The sequence below is a fragment of the Oncorhynchus gorbuscha genome, linkage group LG19, assembly GCF_021184085.1.
Source record: "Oncorhynchus gorbuscha isolate QuinsamMale2020 ecotype Even-year linkage group LG19, OgorEven_v1.0, whole genome shotgun sequence".
Taxonomy (NCBI): Eukaryota; Metazoa; Chordata; class Actinopteri; order Salmoniformes; family Salmonidae; genus Oncorhynchus; species Oncorhynchus gorbuscha.
In genome coordinates, this window is record NC_060191.1 from 19,481,202 (window position 1) to 19,498,859 (window position 17,658).

The 17,658-nt window shown below is 43.0% G+C and overlaps 1 protein-coding gene across 4 annotated transcripts in view; it reads right to left on the bottom strand.

The window, feature by feature from the left end:
* The window catches only part of LOC124005112 (semaphorin-6D-like), a 178,763-nt gene that overhangs the window by 132,563 nt on the left and 28,542 nt on the right, over nt 1-17,658 (bottom strand). The gene's annotated exons all lie outside the window — the stretch shown is intronic.

A 17,658-nucleotide genomic window follows, 5' to 3' on the forward strand; every position in this document is an offset into this window, starting at 1 on the left:
ATTGGATTTATTTCACCTTTATTTAACCAGGTAGGCTAGTTGAGAACAAGTTCTCATTTGCAACTGCGACCTTAAGCATAGCAGTGTGAACAGACAACAACAGAGTTACACATGGAGTAAACAAGTCAATAACATAGTAGAAAAAACAAATCTATATACATTGTGTTCAAAAGGCATGAGGAGGTAGGCAATAAATAGGAGTGAATAATTACAATTTAGCAGATTAACACTGGAGTGATACATGATCAGATGAACATGTGCAGGTAGAGATACTAGTGTGCAAAAGAGCAGAAAAGTAAATAAAATAAAAACAGTATGGGGATGAGGTATGTAAATTGGGTGGGCTATATACACCAATGGACTATGTACAGCTGCAGCGATCGGTTAGCTGCTCAGATAGCATATGTTTAAATTGGTGAGGGAGAGAAGTCTCCAACTTCAGAGATTTTTGCAATTCGTTCCAGTCGCAGGCAGCAGAGAACTGGAAGGAAAGGTGGCCAAATTAGGTTTTGGCTTTAGGGATGATCAGTGAGATACACCTGCTGGAGCGTGTGTTACGGGTGGGTGTTGGCATTGTACCCAGTGAACTGAGATAAGGCGGAGCTTTACCTAGCATAGACTTGTAGATGACCTGGAGCCAGCGGGTCTGGTGACGAACATGTAGCGAGGGCCAGCCGACTAGAGCATACAGGTCGCAGTGGTGGGTGGTATAAGGTGCTTTAGTAACAAAACGGATGGCACTGTGATAAACTGCATCTAGTTTGCTGAGTAGAGTATTGGAAGCTATTTTGTAGATGACATCGCCGAAGTCAAGGATCGGTAGTCAGTTTTACATGGGTAAGTTTTGCAGCGTGAGTGAAGGAGGCTTTGTTGCGAAATAGAAAGCAGACTCTAGATTTGATTTTGGATTGGAGATGTTTGATATGAGTCTGGAAGGAGAGTTTGCAGTCTAGCCAGACACCTAGGTACTTATAGATGTCCACATATTCTAGGCCAGAACCATCCAGGGTGGTGATGCTAGTCGGGCGTGCGGGTGCAGGCAGCGAACGGTTGAAAAGCATGCACTTGGTTTCACTAGCGTTTAAGAGCAGTTGGAGGCCACAGAAGGAGTGTTGTATGGCATTGAAGCTCGTTTGGAGGTTAGATAGCACAGTGTCCAAGGAAGGGCCAGAATTATACAGAATGGTGTCGTCTGCGTAGAGGTGGATCAGGGAATCGCCCGCAGCAAGAGCAACATCATTGATATATACAGAGAAAAGAGTCGGCCCGAGAATTGAACCCTGTGGTACCCCCATAGAGACTGCCAGAGGACCGGACAACATGCACTCCGATTTGACACACTGAATTCTGTCTGCAAAGTAGTTGGTGAACCAGGCAAGGCAGTCATTAGAAAAACCGAGGCTTCTGAGTATGCCGATAAGAATATGGTGATTGACAGAGACGAAAGCCATGGCCAGGTCGATGAAGACGGCTGCACAGTAGTGTCTTTTATGATATCGTTTAGTACCTTGAGCGTGGCTGAGGTGCACCCGTGACCGGCTCGGAAACCGGATTGCAATGCGGAGAATATTTTTTTTTTAGTTTAGTTTATTTTATTTTTACAGGGACAGTGCACATTAATCAACGTTTCAGTAAAAGTGCCGGTTTTAGCCAGCCGGCTAATTTTCAACCGCAGTCCCTGGGCAGGTTATTAAAAACAATTACAATATAGATAATAGCACCATAGAACAAGCAAGACATAGCAACATAGGACAAGCAAGACATAGCATACAGACAGAGCAACATAGAACAAAAAGCAGCAAAACAAAATTCATAAAAGCAACAAAGTGTTTCCACACCTCACAAGCTACAGACAACAAACAACATGGAAAGCGGCAACACACAGCTAGGGACCATGTTCACAAATCTGATTGACCTTTAGCCAGGTCTTCAAGCATTTTGTGAAAGTGTGATATGTGGTGCAGTTATGTGTGTCTGATGGCAGTGTAGTCCAGACATGGGAAGCTCTCACAGAGAATGCAGATTTACTAAAGGTGCTTTTCCTTAGGGGAACTATACAGTCACCTCTCATGGCAGACCTTGTGGATCTGCTGCCATATGTCTGGGTTTTCTGTTTAACAAAAATATTGAGTGGAGGGGGAGCCAGGCCATTTAGGATCTTGAATACAAGACATGCGTCGGTGTATTGCACAAGATTTTCCCAACTCAAGAGCTCATGCTTTAAGGATGTGACAATGATGATGGCTATTGGGCTTCCTATCAAGCACTTTGAGAGCCTGTTTGTAGACAGACTGAATAGGTCATAGGGTGAATGCACCAATTTGTAAGTCGCTCTGGATAAGAGCGTCTGCTAAATGACTTAAATGTAAATGTAAATGTTGTACAGCAAGCTTGGGCCCAACTAGTCAAGCAGTATGTTAAGTGGGGGAGTATCATAGAATTGAAGTACAGTTTTGCTACGGATACGGTGGGATTTGAGATGGCCAGTGATCTGTTTGTTGACTTGGCTTTCAAAGACCTTAAGATAGGCAGGGCAGGATAGATATAGGTCTATAACAGTTTGGGTCCAGGGTGTCTCCCCCTTTGAAGAGGGGGATGACCGCGGCAGCTTTCCAATCCTTGGGGATCTCAGATGATATGAAGGAGAGGTTGAACAGGCTGGTAATAGGGGCAATGCGACAATGGCGGTGGACAGTTTCAGAAATAGAGGGTCCAGATTGTCAAGCCCAGCTGATTTGTATGGGTCCAGGTTTTGCAACTCTTTCAAAACATCGGTTATCTGGATTTGGGTAAAGGAGAAGCTGGGGAGGCGTGGGCGAGTAGCTGCGGGGAGGCGGAGCTGTTGGTCGAGGTTGGAGTAGCCAGGAGGAAGGCATGGCCAGCCGTTGAGAAATGCTTGTTGAAGTTTTCGATTATCACGGATTTATTGGTGGTGACCATGTTACCTAGCCTCAGTGCAGTGGGCAGCTGGGAGGTGGTGCTCTTGTTCTCCATGGACTTTACAGTGTCCCAGAACTTTTTGGAGTTACAGGATGCAAATGTCTGCTTGAAAAAGCTGGCCTTTGCTTTCCTGACTGACTGCGTGTATTGGTTCCTGACTTTCCTGAACAGTTGCATATCGCGGGAACTATTCGATGCTATTGCAGTCCGTCAGGTCTGGAGTGAACCAAGGGCTATATCTGTTCTTAGTTCGGTATTTTTTGAACAGAGCATGCTTGTCTAAGATGGTGAGGAAGTTACTTTTAAAGAATGACCAGGCATTCTCAACTAATGGAATGAGGTCAATATCCTTCCAGGATACCCGGGCCAGGTCAATTAGAAAGGCCTGCTCGCAGAAGTGTTTTATGGAGCGTTTGAGTGATGAGGGGTGGTCGTTTGACCGCAGACCCGTAGAGGATACAGGCAATGAGGCAGTGATCACTGAGATCCTGATTGAAGACAGCAGACGTATATTTGGAGGGCAAGTTGGTCAGGATAATGTCAATTAGGGGGCCCATGTATACAAATTTAGGGTTGTACCTGGTGGGTTCCTTGATGATTTGTGTGAGATTGAGGGCATTAGGACCATGCCTCAGGACTACCTGGCCTGATAACTCCTTGCTGTCCCCAGTCCACCTGGCCATGCTGCTGCTCCAGTTTCAACTGTTCTGCCTGCAGCTATGAAACCCTGACCTATTCACCGGACGTGCTCCCTGTCCCAGACCTGCTGTTTTCAACTCTATAGAGACAGCAGGAGTGGTAGAGATACTCTGAATGATTGGCTATGAAAAGCCAACTGACATTTACTCCTGAGGTGCTGACCTGTTGCACCTTCGACAACCCCTGTGATTATTATTATTTGACCCTGCTGGTCATCTATGAACATTTGAACATATTGGCTATGTTCTGTTATGATCTCCACCCGGCACAGCCAGAAGAGGACTGGCCACCCCTCATAGCCTGGTTCCTCTCTAGGTTCCTTCCTAGGTTCTGGCCTTTCTAGGGAATTTTTCCTAGCCACCGTGCTTCTACACCTGCATTGCTTGCTTTTTTGGGGGGGTTTTGGCTGAGTTTCTGTACAGCACTGAGATATCAGCTGATGTAAGAAGGGCTTTATAAATACATTTGATTAGATGTTTTATAGTTACCCATGTAACAATCACTGCACTTCTCTATGAGGATTTCGGAAAGCTCTGTGGTCTTTGTACTTGAATCTGTGCTTGAAACTCAATACCTGACTGTGGGACCTTGATGTTGTATGTATGGAGGAGAGATCATATAACTTATGTGATTTGTTAAGCCAAATTTGACTTCAATTAATTTTAGGCTTACCTAAACAAAGGGGGTGACAAGTTTTTAGTGATAGAATTTGTATTAATTAGACATTATGGAGAATTGTGTAGATCAATGACAAAAAAAAGAACAGTTCAATCCATTTCAACCCCACTTTGTAATGGAACAAAAGGTCAAAAACTTCAAGGGGGTGTAGACCTCTACAGGCACTGTACATGATCTGGAAGAAAATGGATATTGAATGCAAGAAGGGACAGGGGCCCCGGTGGAAGATCATTTCACCCACCCACATAGGGAGCAAGGGCTATGAGCAAGTCGATAACATTGAGTATGGGGAGGGGACTCCGCACCAAGAGGTTTAGTGACCATGTCCAATCCACCGGTGTCGGCATCCATAGAGAGGTCATTCATCATGGGACAGACAAACGGCAGTGGGGGAGGGAAGGTTTGGGATAAGAATGGGAACCTCCGGATTGCACTACAAACTCAAATGGCTGCAAAAATGCAAGTTTGTGGTTCGGTAGAAAAAGTAATATAATGACATGTATTATAAACACGGAAATAGGAAATGTGAAATGTCCTTGAAATGCACAGCCACGTACGAATGGAACTGAATGGGAGGAGTCAAACAAATGTGGCGAGAGGTCAAGTAAGGGAAAGCAACTATTTTATTGCCTGTATTTATTAATGAAATGGGCCCGTAGTACTTCCATATAAATAAACTCCATTAAACACAAGCAGAGTGCATTTATATTCCACCAAACTGCTTGCAATTACCTATTTAAAAGACATACGTGTGCAATGAATACAGCAATCCCTGTAATGCTGTACCTAGGGAATGTATAAACATCAATTATATTAAATAGGAGAGTCAATGAGATAGAACTTGTAGCCTGCTGCAGCATTCACAGCATGACACCACTACCAGTAAACATCCCCCTCAACGCTAACAAATGCTCCACTGGACAAAACCATCCAACTCCACCATGTCATTTCCAAGAGAAATTCTGATTGGGGGTTTTGTGATCTACTAAAAATACCAACAGTCTTCACATTGTAATAACCCAGAAGATAAAGGAGGAGGAAAAACAACCTGCCACTGTAAATCTCCAAGCCCTGCTCCCCTGTCAATATCGCTCATCAGACTGGTTCTTCCACATGATGCAGACAGCTCCAAGTCCATTGCTGCTTACAGTATCAGTCTTTCACATAAACCATCCGTCTCATGGACCAGATCAATACACGCGGTCTCTCCAGCTCCCTGCAAAGGGTAGGCACTGTTTTTGTGGACGCTGGACAGAATACACTCCAAAACACAGGGCTCTACAGTGCGACCATTTTACACGCACACAAATATGTAGGCGCATATGCGACCTGGATTTTCTATTTAGGAGCAATAGTGTGCCTAGATTTTTTTTTTTTACCCAGGTGATAATTGTTGCAATGATCACACGTGCTCCTTGTTAATAAGGTAAGAGTAGAGCCCTGGTACACAATACAGACTCTAGTGGCAGTATATTATCAATGCAGTCACTTTACCCCTACCTACATGTATATATTAACTATTTTGGAGCAAATATTTTCTTAGTTAAGGGCTCGTAAGTAAGAATGTAACAAATACATTTTGATTAGAAATTTCAAAGCTGACATACAGTGGTTGCTCCATTAAAAGTTTTACGATTATGCTGCGGGACTTGAGGTAATTTGTGGTTTAGTACGGTACCCTGCGCCACTCCTTCATTGCTCCAGCCCAGTGCAAGGGGGAGTTGGGACCCAAAATCATAATCTGTGATCTAAGGCGCTACTCTGTCTCTGTATTACTGTAGCCTACTCCCGACTGGTCTCATTGTACAGCACTTGAATGGCGCAGCGGTCGAAGAAACTGAATTGCAGTGCTAGCTGTGTTGCTACAGATGCTGGTTAAATAAACGTGCCAGCCACGACTGGGAGACCCATGAGTTGACTGTAGGTTTTTTGGTTTCTCTCCCTCTCAAAACAGAAATTTAAATAATTCTAAATAACAAACTGGCTTTATTTACAAATTAGTAACCTTAGCTCACCCCATGTTCAAAAACTGCCCTTTTCCTCGCTCATTTTACATTATTTGAAAACGAAATAATCAAACAAAGAGTATTATTAATTTAGAATTATATAAAAGCCCCTTGGATATTCTCACAGATGTATTATTAACCAGACAATATATATTGGTCATGGCTCCCGAGTGGCGCACAAGTGGATTGCCTTACAGCTCTCCAGCTGTATGTACTGAAATAGCGGTGGGCAAGCGAGGTTCAAGGCACGAGGGCAGGGGGCACGGGATGGGCCACAGAGCCGCGCACAGAAGACGGACCTAGCCCATGGGGAAGGGAGGAGGTAGCAGAGGGGAGCAAAGAGCAACACTTTAAGGGGCGTTGCACTAATGGCGCTGACTAGGGAAACGTTCCCACTGTTCTTAGTGCCTGTCTGCACGCGTGAAAAATGCCTCTTAGATATGAATTCGGAGGGCAGATATGATTAAATATTAAAGCCTTAGATCGCTCACTAAAGGCGTCACTCAAAAGTTAATTAAATCTGAACTGGATTTAAGAAAAAATGATGTGAGAAGCACACATTTGTAAATCCCAAACACTAAAAGTAATTGGAAAGGTAGATACAAATTATTTGTAACATTGTGGTTACAATAAAGAATGTAAACAAGATATTTATTATTTACAGTAGTGATGGACAGCTGGTGGCATTTTGAAAACAGCTTTTCAAACACTTGTAGCCTGATTAGCAGGACAAAAAGACTCTTTATAGCCCGGCTACTGTAGGTGTGAAAGTCACACGTTTCAAGTCCTCCTCACACCGCACCAAACTCACCCCCTTAACACAGTTACCATTCAAAAACTAGCTGTTTATCAACAACAACAAAATGACATTGTGACCAAGGAGAACAGACTAAATGCAATTTGTTTTCATCAAGCCAGGATCTTTCTATGGTGCTACCTTTTCCAGGGTTAGGACCGTAACCACAATTTGAAAATGAGCCGGAGCAGAGAGGATCACCAACACTTAAGGTATTTTGGTTTCAGTGCATTTTCTTAAAGAAAAATGTATATAGCCTATCAATGTGTAGGCATACTGTGTAATACAATCGATAATGAAATAATTGTTAAATAAAAATGATTGTGTACTAAAACATGAGTGTTTTTGCAGAGCATAAAACCATGTCGACAACCATCCGTGGAGATCAGTGGACAAAGGGCTGGACAATGGGCCACCCTGAAAAAAACGCACGATTGCCAAGAAAGTGGTTAGTTTTGCTAGATTCTTAAAATGTGTACGTAGCATTTGTGTGTTGGAGTCACTTTTAATTCTTAATTGATATACCGTTTCAATCATAGACCACTGTAATCGATGGGGCTCAGGGCGGTACCATTCTGCTCATCTGATAAAGGTGCACATGGATCGGATTCAAACTTTGAAGACAGAGTCATTGAAGGCAGACCAGTAGAAAGAGAAACATTATCTGAGGGCAGAGATACGGGCTACAGCTGATACATTGGTCCAGAGCCAGGCGGCATTGGAGGAGAGTCAGGCGGAGAAAGGAGTCTTTATCCAAAATGTTGGATAAAGCATATACTGTACAGTACTGTATTTCTTCATCAGCATCTTTATGCTTTCGTTAATAATCAATAAGAATACCGACCACTTTGAATCCCACCGTACCTTCTCCACTATGCAATCTGGTTTCAGAGCTGGTAGTGGGTGCACCTCAACCACGCTCAAGGTTCAAAACCACATCATAACCGCCATCGATAAGAGACATTACTGTGCAGCCGTATTCATCGACCTGGCTAAGGCTTTCGACTCGGTCAATCACCACATTTTTATTGGCAGACTCAACAGCCTTGGTTTCTCAAATGATTGCCTCGTCTGGTTCACCAACTCAGACAGAGTTCAGTGTGTCAAATCGGAGGGCCTGTTGTCCGGACCTCTGGCAGTCTCTATGGGGGTGCAACAGGGTTCAATTCATGGGCTGTATACATCAATGATGTTGCTCTTGCTGCTGGTGATTCTTTGATCCACCTCTACGCAGACGACACCATTCTGTATACCTCTGGCCCTTCGTTGGACACTGTGTCAACTAACCTCCAGATGAGCTTCAATGCCATACAACTCTACTTCCGTCCAACTGCTCTTAAATGCAGGTAAAACTAAATGCATGCTCTTCAAATGATCGCTGCACACACCTGCCCGCGAGTCCAGCATCACTACTCTGGACGGTTCTGACTTAGAATATGTGGACAACTACAAACACAGAGGTGTCTGGTTAGACTGTAAACTCTCCTTCCAGACTCACATTAAACATCTCCAATCCAAAATTAAATCTAGAATCGGCATCCTATTTCACAACAAAGCATCCTTCACTCATGCTGCCAAACATACCTTCGTAAAACTGACCATCCTACTGATCCTCAACTTCGGCGATGTCATTTACAAAATAGTCTCCAACACTCTACTCAACAAATTGGATGCAGTCTATCACAGTGCCAACCGTTTTGTCACCAAAGCCCCATATACTACCCACCACTGTGACCTGTACGCTCTCGTTGGCTGGCCCTCGCTTCATACTCGTCGTCAAACCCACTGGCTCAAAGTCATCTACAAGTCTCTTCTAGGTAAAGCCCCACCTTAGCTCACTGGTCACCATTGCAGCACCCACCTGTAGCACACGCTCCAGCAGGTACAGTGGGGCAAAAAAAGTATTTAGTCAGCCACCAATTGTGCAAGTTCTCCCACTTAAAAAGATGAGAGGCCTGTAATTTATCATAGGTACACTTCAACTATGACGGACAAAATGAGGGAAAAAAATCCAGAAAAATCACATTGAAGGATTTTTTATGAATTTAGTTGCAAATTATGGTGGAAAATAAGTATTTGGTCACCTACAAACACGCAAGATCTCTGGCTCTCACAGACCTGTAAACTTCTTCTTTAAGAGGCTCCTCTGTCCTCCACTCGTTACCTGCATTAATGGCACCTGTTTGAACTTGCTATCAGTATAAAAGAAACCTGTTATCAGTATAAAAGACACCTGACTAAATACTTTTTTGCCCCACTGTATATCTCACTGGTCACCCCCAAAGCCAATTCTTCCTTTGGCCGCCTCTCCTTCCAGTTCTTGGCTGCCAATGACTGGAACGAACTGCAAAAATCACTAAAGCTGGAAACTCTTATTTCCCTCACTAGCGTTAAGCACCAGCTATCAGAGCAGCTCACAGCACCTGCACATAGCTCATCTGTAAATAGCCCATCCAACTACCTCATCCCCATACTGTATCCATCTTGCTCCTTTGCACCCCAGTATCTCTACTTGCACATTCCTCATCTTCTGCACATTCTACCATTCCAGTGTTTAATTGCTATATTGTAATTACCTCACCACCATGGCCTATTTATTGCCTTTACCTCCCTTATCCTACCTCATTTGCACATACTGTACATAGACTTTTTCTATTGTATGTTTGTTTATTCCATGTGTAACTCTGTGTTGTTGTATGTGTCGAACTACTTTGCTTTATCTTGGCCAGGTTGCAGTTGCAAATGAGAACTTGTTCTCAACTAGTCTACCTGGTTAAATAAAGGTTAAATAAAATAAAATAATGATGTTAATTTAGTTATGGATCTATAACTAATTACTATGTGAATAAATATCACTGAATTACAGAAATATTGGAACAAGGTTCTCTAATGAAGGTAAACAAATAGTTGCTTACTGAAAAATACTCTTTCAAAACACACACTGTCATGTTGTACAGCGCCATTATGGCTATTAGCAGGTATCTGGACAATAGACTTGCCTAGGAGGAGGGTAGGGGAGAATTATATCGTCAAATGTATTTCTTAGTCAAGTTGGCTGTGATTGGTTGCAATTTCAGTTTAATCCACCAGAAAAGACAAAACAAATAATACCACAAAAAGTATTATTAGTGATGCACCGATATGACATTTTTGACGGATACCGATATCAGTTATTTTCCTTGCAAAAAAAATGGTGGCCTTTTAAGCATTCTAGTACAGTTAAATAGTTAACACACAGACACACACAGACGCAGCAGTCTAAGGCACGGCATCTCAGTGCAAGAGGCATCACTACAGTCCCGGGTTCGAATCCAGGCTGTATCACATCCGGTCGTGATTGGGAGTCCCATAGGGCGGCGCACAATTGGCCCAGCATTGTCCGGGTTTGGCCAGGGTAGGCCGTCCGTCATTGTAAATAAGAATTTGCTCTTAACTGACTAGCCTAGTTAAATAAAAGTCACACACACCACACTTACCAAAAAGTTATTTTGTTGGCATTTACGCATGTCCCCGTTACCAGTAAAACATAATCAAAACCTATTTCTTTCACTTACTTGCTGTGCTGTTTCGTTGGTCATTTGTTCAGTCGTTTCATTCTCAACCAGGATTTCTATGGAACGCCGTTTGGATCTTTGCTATGGAACGCAGTTCGGGTTTTTGCGTGTCAAAAAGAAAACAATGAGCAGTAGATAACACTATTTGACATGTCAAATAAGCTTGCTGACCAATCAGGACCGGAATATGACTTCACGTAACAATAATTTAACAAGTTCATTAATTACACTATCACTTGCATTTCATGTATGCTATGATGCTGGGGAAGTTGTATTGCGCACCTACAGTGCTAGTCATAAAAAAAGCTAGCTAGCTCATGGATGTAAACAATGTTCTTCCCCAAAAACATAGTAAAACTACATAATCTGTTTCAGTAGCTGTAGTTAGCTAGCTAACTATATAGCTAGGTGTCATCATCTAAAATAACCCTAATGTATAAGAGTTTTTATTTGATTAATGGTGGTCGGACCCATCTATGTGAAGCTAGCCACAATAAGGATTAGCCATAATAGTAGACTTTGTGGTTAGCCTTCAAAATAAAAGTATGGCATAATTCTTCTATTTGTATTGTCGTTTTAGGCTGGGTTTGTGTACAGCACTTTTTGACATTGGCCGATGTAGAAAGAGCTGTATAAATACATTTGATTTGATTACCAACGCGGTATTGTAAACACATTGTTTTGTGGTCGTTGTTTGCAGTCTTTTTTGTACATCTTTGACAGTGCTACTGTATCTTTTTTGACACACAAAGACCCAAACAGCGTTCCATAGTATGTATGTCTTGAAGCTAATAGCAGTGACGCTATTACTGTGTAACTCCGGTAGGGCAACATCTAGAAAATAGTGCACTTGGTATTGTGAACCGGTGCTCGACCAGTCAGTAAAAGCCAACATCACCCACGACAGAACGGTTGATTGTCAAGGGCAATGAATTCCATTATCTTGGCTTTAATGGATTTAGTCTTTGAGTTCTCTCGCTGAAATTGTCTTACTCTTTCAAATGACTGCTCGACTTGTTGACTGCTTGACCCACACAGCAGACATTGTGGGCTAGGTTATGAATGCTGTGTTGCACGTGTAGCGCAAAATTGTATGTGGCGTCATTACGGCATGTACCTACGTTATATAGGTATGCACATCAACTTTGACATCGGTTTTGCACATCGGCTTTAAACTAGACAATACCGATGTTGGCATTTTTAGATAATATCGTCCGATTCTGATATGTTTACCAATATATCGTGCATCCCTATTTATTATTATTATTATTATTATTATTATTATTATACATCACATCTGACCATGATTAGTCCATAGGGCGGAGCACAATTGGCCCAGCGTTTCTCCCACTCTAAAAACAGAAATAAATGTTTTGGCCTTTACAAATATTATTTTGGCCACAGATTACAATCGCTCACTTTCGTTAAAAAAACAACAACAAAATAACCTCCTAAATATAATGATATATTATCAAGTTGATGGCACAGTCCTATAGCCCGGCATCTACATAAAGCTGAGTGACTCACTCATTCATGGCTTTGGATCAAAATAAGTGCCAACATTCTTCCTGATAGTCTTTAATAAAGAAATGTTTTTGTTCTCTTGACCTGGACACCATGTACAGTATTAAAACAGCCCTCCTGATCGGGGTCTAAGACACTGCATCGCAGTGCAAAATGTGTTGCTACAGATGCAGGTTCGATACCTGTGCCAGCCACCACCGGGAGACCCATATGTAATTATTGGCGGTCACATCATTGAACAAAATATTTTTCGATATACTGTAGGCGACATTAGTCTCACTAATGTTGAGTAATGTGCTGTTAAAAGTGGTGTAGGTCTTATTTATTTAAAGAGCAATAGGATTTGAAGCCATAACATACATACAACTGCACTGCTCAAAAAAGTAAGGGAAAACTTAAAAAAACACAATGTAACTCCAAGTTAATCACACTTCTGTGAAATCAAACTGTCCACTTAGGAAGCAACACTGATTGACAATACATTTCACATGCTGTTGTGCAAATGGAATAGAGAACAGGTGGAAATTATAGGCATTTAGCAAGACATCCCCAATAAAGGAGTGGTTCTGCAAGTGGTGACCAGACCACTTCACAGTTCCTATGCTTCCTGGCTGATGTTTTGGTCACTTTTGAATGCTGGCAGTGCTTTCACTCTAGTGGTAGCATGAGGCGGAGTCTACAACCCACACAAGTGGCTCAGGTAGTGCAGCTCATCCAGGATGGGACATCAATGCGAGCTGTGGCAAGAAGGTTTGCTGTGTCTGTCAGCGTAGTGTCCAGAGCATGGAGGCGCTACCAGGAGACAGGCCAGTACATCAGGAGACGTCGAGGAGGCCGTAGGAGGGCAACAACCCAGCAGCAGGACCGCTTCCCCCACCTTTGTGCAAGGAGGAGCACTGCCAGAGCCCTGCAAAATGACCTCCAGCAGGCCACAAATGTGCATGTGTCTGCTCAAACGGTCAGAAACAGGCTCCATGAGGGTGGTATGAGGGCCCGGACATCCACAGGTGGGGGTTGTGCTTACAGCCCAACACCGTGCAGGATGTTTGGCATTTACCAGAGAACACCAAGATTGGCAAATTTGCCACTGGCGCCCTGTGCTCTTCACAGATGAAAGCAGGTTCACACTGAGCACGTGACAGACGTGACAGAGTCTGGAGACGCCGTGGATAACGTTCTGCTGCCTGCAACATCCTCCAGCATGGCCGGTTTGGCGGTGGGTCAGTCATGGTGTGGGGTGGCATTTCGCCATGTGCTCGCCAGAGGTAGCCTGACTGCCATTAGGTACCGAGATGAGATCCTCAGACCCCTTGTGAGACCATATGCTGGTGCGGTTGGCCCTAGGTTCCTCCTAATACAAGACAATGCTCGACCTCATGTGGCTGGAGTGTGTCAGAAGTTCCTGCAAGAGGAAGGCATTGACGCTATGGACTGGCCCACCCGTTCTCCAGACCTGAATCCAATTGAGCACATCTGGGACATCATGTCTCGCTCCATCCACCAACGCCACGTTGCACCACAGACTGTCCAGGAGTTGGCAGATGCTTTAGTCGAGATCTGGGAGGAGATCCCTCAGGAGACCATCCGCCACCTCATCAGGAGCACGCCCAGGCGTTGTAGGGAGGACATAAAGGCACGTGGAGGCCACACACACTACTGAGCCTCATTTTGACTTGTTTTAAGGACATTACATCAAAGTTGGATCAGCCTGTAGTGTGGACTCCAAATCCAGACCTCCATGGGTTGATAAATCTGATTTCCATTGATAATTTGTGTGATTTTGTTGTCAGCACATTCAACTATGTAAAGAAAAAAGTATTTAATAAGAATATTTCATTCATTCAGATCTAGGATGTGTTATTTTAGTGTTCCCTTTATTTTTTTGACCAGTGTATTTTAGCACCGTTACAAACACCATAATATTAATCAATTGAATTCAGCAACATTTCTCAAAATACTATGTTCTTACAAAAAAAGGCTAAATTATCTAGTACAGCCACTATTGAAGGCTATCAAATTATTCTCAAAGATGCCCTCTGGTGGTCAGGCTAGCACTAACTAGCTTTAATGTTTACAATGGCGGACACTTAAATAACGTGCCATAGAATTCTGTGGCACCATGCAAGCTGTGCTGCAGTACGCTGCAACTTTTAAAGGACGAACCACTGTAGAAATAAAGTATTTTTATCACCTAACAAAGGAGGGAAAAGGTATGTAAATCAATCTATAGAGAATGATCTGCACTAAATAATAGGCTAGGGTTTGCTAATTGAATAAGCTCAATGAATTGTAAAAAAAATCACATTTACTAATGTATCTGTAGTTAACAGAACCTCCTCATTATTCTACTAAACCTTGCTGACCTCTTACACTGAGTTAGCCCAGGGCAAAGCTGTCTCAGAGCATTAGGACAGAATCCCACTTGCCACACATCCCAGCACTTTCCTGGTCGGGAAGGCAAAAAGCATCATCTGGAGCCAGGGGAGTTCACTTAAACTAATTGCCAGGTTGCACGGGCACGCTGCATTCGTTAAACAAGCGAGCAGCCAAGTATTCAGGAGTAAGGAGTCCTTCACTGTAATCATTCCTTTATTCTAATCAAGGGTCTAAATTGAGCAAGCCCTCTCAACCGTCCAAGCAACAAAGACTTCTGATTACATTTAAGTAACGAGACAAATAACTCAAGAGGATGACAAAATGAGGACAAATATTTTAGAAAACTGGATTTCCACTTGGTCGGACTAACAAACATTTGTACTTAAACACTTTGAATTTGAAGCCCACAAGATTAGTCATGCCATTTAAAATAACAAGTATGGTATTGTGTTAAATCATTTCTAAGAAAGGGCGACAGATGCTGAACAGAAAACTCTGAGAAAATGCATACTAACAAAATTATTATCACAGGCTTGTTAAGACAGTAAACTACTGTTGATCACAAAAAAATAGTAAGTACAATGACCCTGAAAATCCTACTAAGCTGGCATGAATCCTTGCAGCTCCAATCAAGCAAATTGTTATGAGAATCTAACTGAGTATGAGGACCCAAAAATAATGTACATGGTAGTAATTGGAGTGATTCTTGGCAAAGGAGCTGTAAAATTATAAACAGTGAGATGTCGCACAATTAATACCTCCAGAGTCAAAATCCTGACTCACGATACATCCTATACACAGATAGACTTGAATTAGGAGTTTGTCAGTTCAGGAATTTTAAAGACTTAAAAGGAAGGGAGAAAAGGGCTTTCCATGCATTTATTTTTTCCCTGTATTTCACTTGGAATTGTACCTTTCAATTTGGTAGCAGCTCTTCAAATTGAGAATAATAGCTTCACAGCCCTGCTATCCTTCTGTCAGGTTTCACATGTTGTGGTCAGAGAGGGCCTCCACACACATCTGACAAACCAGCTATCCCCCACCCAGTACCCCAATCAAGAAAGCCATCCCCTCAAGACTGAACTCCTCAGTGTTGCCTTGGGGAAAGTGCATAGGTAACGTTTGAGGTGACCCTCATAGCAGGTTTGCTCACAGCAGACCTCATTCGCCAAGCCCACTTTCTCAAGCCTTGTATCGCTGTGACTTTGAAGTCTGGCCAGAGACGGGCTTTGAAAAGCCAGCAATCTCCCCACCATGACCAGGCACAGGATTAGCAAGTCCCTGTAGGATTGGGTAGGAGGACAGGGGGTCGTTTTTGGGGGGTAGTGTGTGCGCAAGCATTTCCCCTCCGGACAGAGCTGGGGATTAACAAGCTACTAAGGAAGCAGAGAACAAGGAGCCAGCCTCTTTCTTGAGTTCCTCAGAAACCAATTTGTATTGGGAGGAACTGAGGGAGGCAGCTAATTCTGCCCGTGACCTCTCCGCATCAACTTTCTCTTGTTTTGCTGCTCAGAGTCTAAAACTATTTTCTCAGGAAAAGAGAGCTGTGTCCAGGCTGTCAATGTCCCTTTCCTTCACAGTGGCTTTGAAAAACAAGCCTCTACAGGGCATAGCAGAATAAGAGCCTGAGCGAAGGGAAGACTTCAATGATTGAGCATTAACAATTTAGCATTTACTGTTTGAAGAACATAATAACACATTTCTCCAACTGATGACATCACTGACAAAGTGTCGTGTCAAACTGGCTTTGAAACAAATAAAAAAGCCTTGAAACTACTGAACACACTTGCATATTAACTAATCAGTCCTTAAAACATAACTATCTGACAGAAGCATATGTTTTCAACTGGAACTGTGTCAACCATTTGGACACAGGACCATAGATAGCTTTCCCACTAGCATTTGTAGATTAATGAGGTATTTGTCTTTTCTCTGATTGAAAGGAGCCTGAGGAGTTTGCACTCTGTCTTTGTTGAACAGAGACTCTTATGGAAATGGAAGATTGGCCTGTATGTGTGGGTGTGTGGGAAAGCAAGGTGGACGGGCCACATCCAAGTTCAACTGACTTAATAAAGCTTATCTCCATCTACCCCGAGATCTCCTCACCCCAATTATACGCCTGACACCTCTAACCTCACCCCCGGTCCCCAATCCAGCTCTTGTCCTGCCCCTCCCATCACTGCTCTTAAATCACTCTACAGGGCTGGCGAGTGTTGGGCTGATGTGGGAGTCATTCCCCAGGCTCCTCTCACTCAGTTTCTGGATCTGGCTGTTTGAATTGGGCCAGGGTTGGGGCATCTCCTCTGAGCCCTGGATGGTCAAGTGGCAGGTGAGATGGGAATTATTGAGAAGAGAGAAGCTGCTGTTTAAGCAATAGAAGGACACACTCCCCAAAGACTGCATATGTGCAGAAATTGCTCTAATTATACCTGTATGTCCTCAAAATGTAAAATAAAATGTAAATCGCTCACTAACAGACACCAAACAATAACAAAGTACTGTAAATGGGTCTTAGACTGATATTATGGACATGTTTTTTTAGACATTTGCACTGGTTCTACCCTCAGATTGGTCCAAGGTCACAGCTAGATTGCATCTGGCCAACCATCTGTTCAGACCCATCCCATGAGATGGCCTGTCACCAGCACACCTTGGCCCTGTCCTCTACTGTCCGTGGTCATGGTCGCCAGGGAATGTCAGACTAGACAGGATGCCTCTTCATCTAGGCTACAGTCACTAGGGGAATCTATGCAGTTGTTTTTTTCAATACCCGCATGACTGGCAGGTTGGCCATAACGCAATTTAAGACACTTTCCATCACGGCCTATTCCTCAATCTGCTATTGTCATGCTAATAAACACATATTATCATGTTATATCTAATCTACTTCTACAAAAACAAAAAGCAAGGATATTTCAAAGTTATGAAGAGGAGTTACCCCCTACATTTGCCCATGAAAATTACTCAGCTCTGCAGACTGATTAAAATATTGTATAAAATCTAATGAATAATATATGTAATTACAATTAAAATAGTGGCTTAATAACCTTTCACACTGATTCCATTTATCAATCTGTCACTGGGT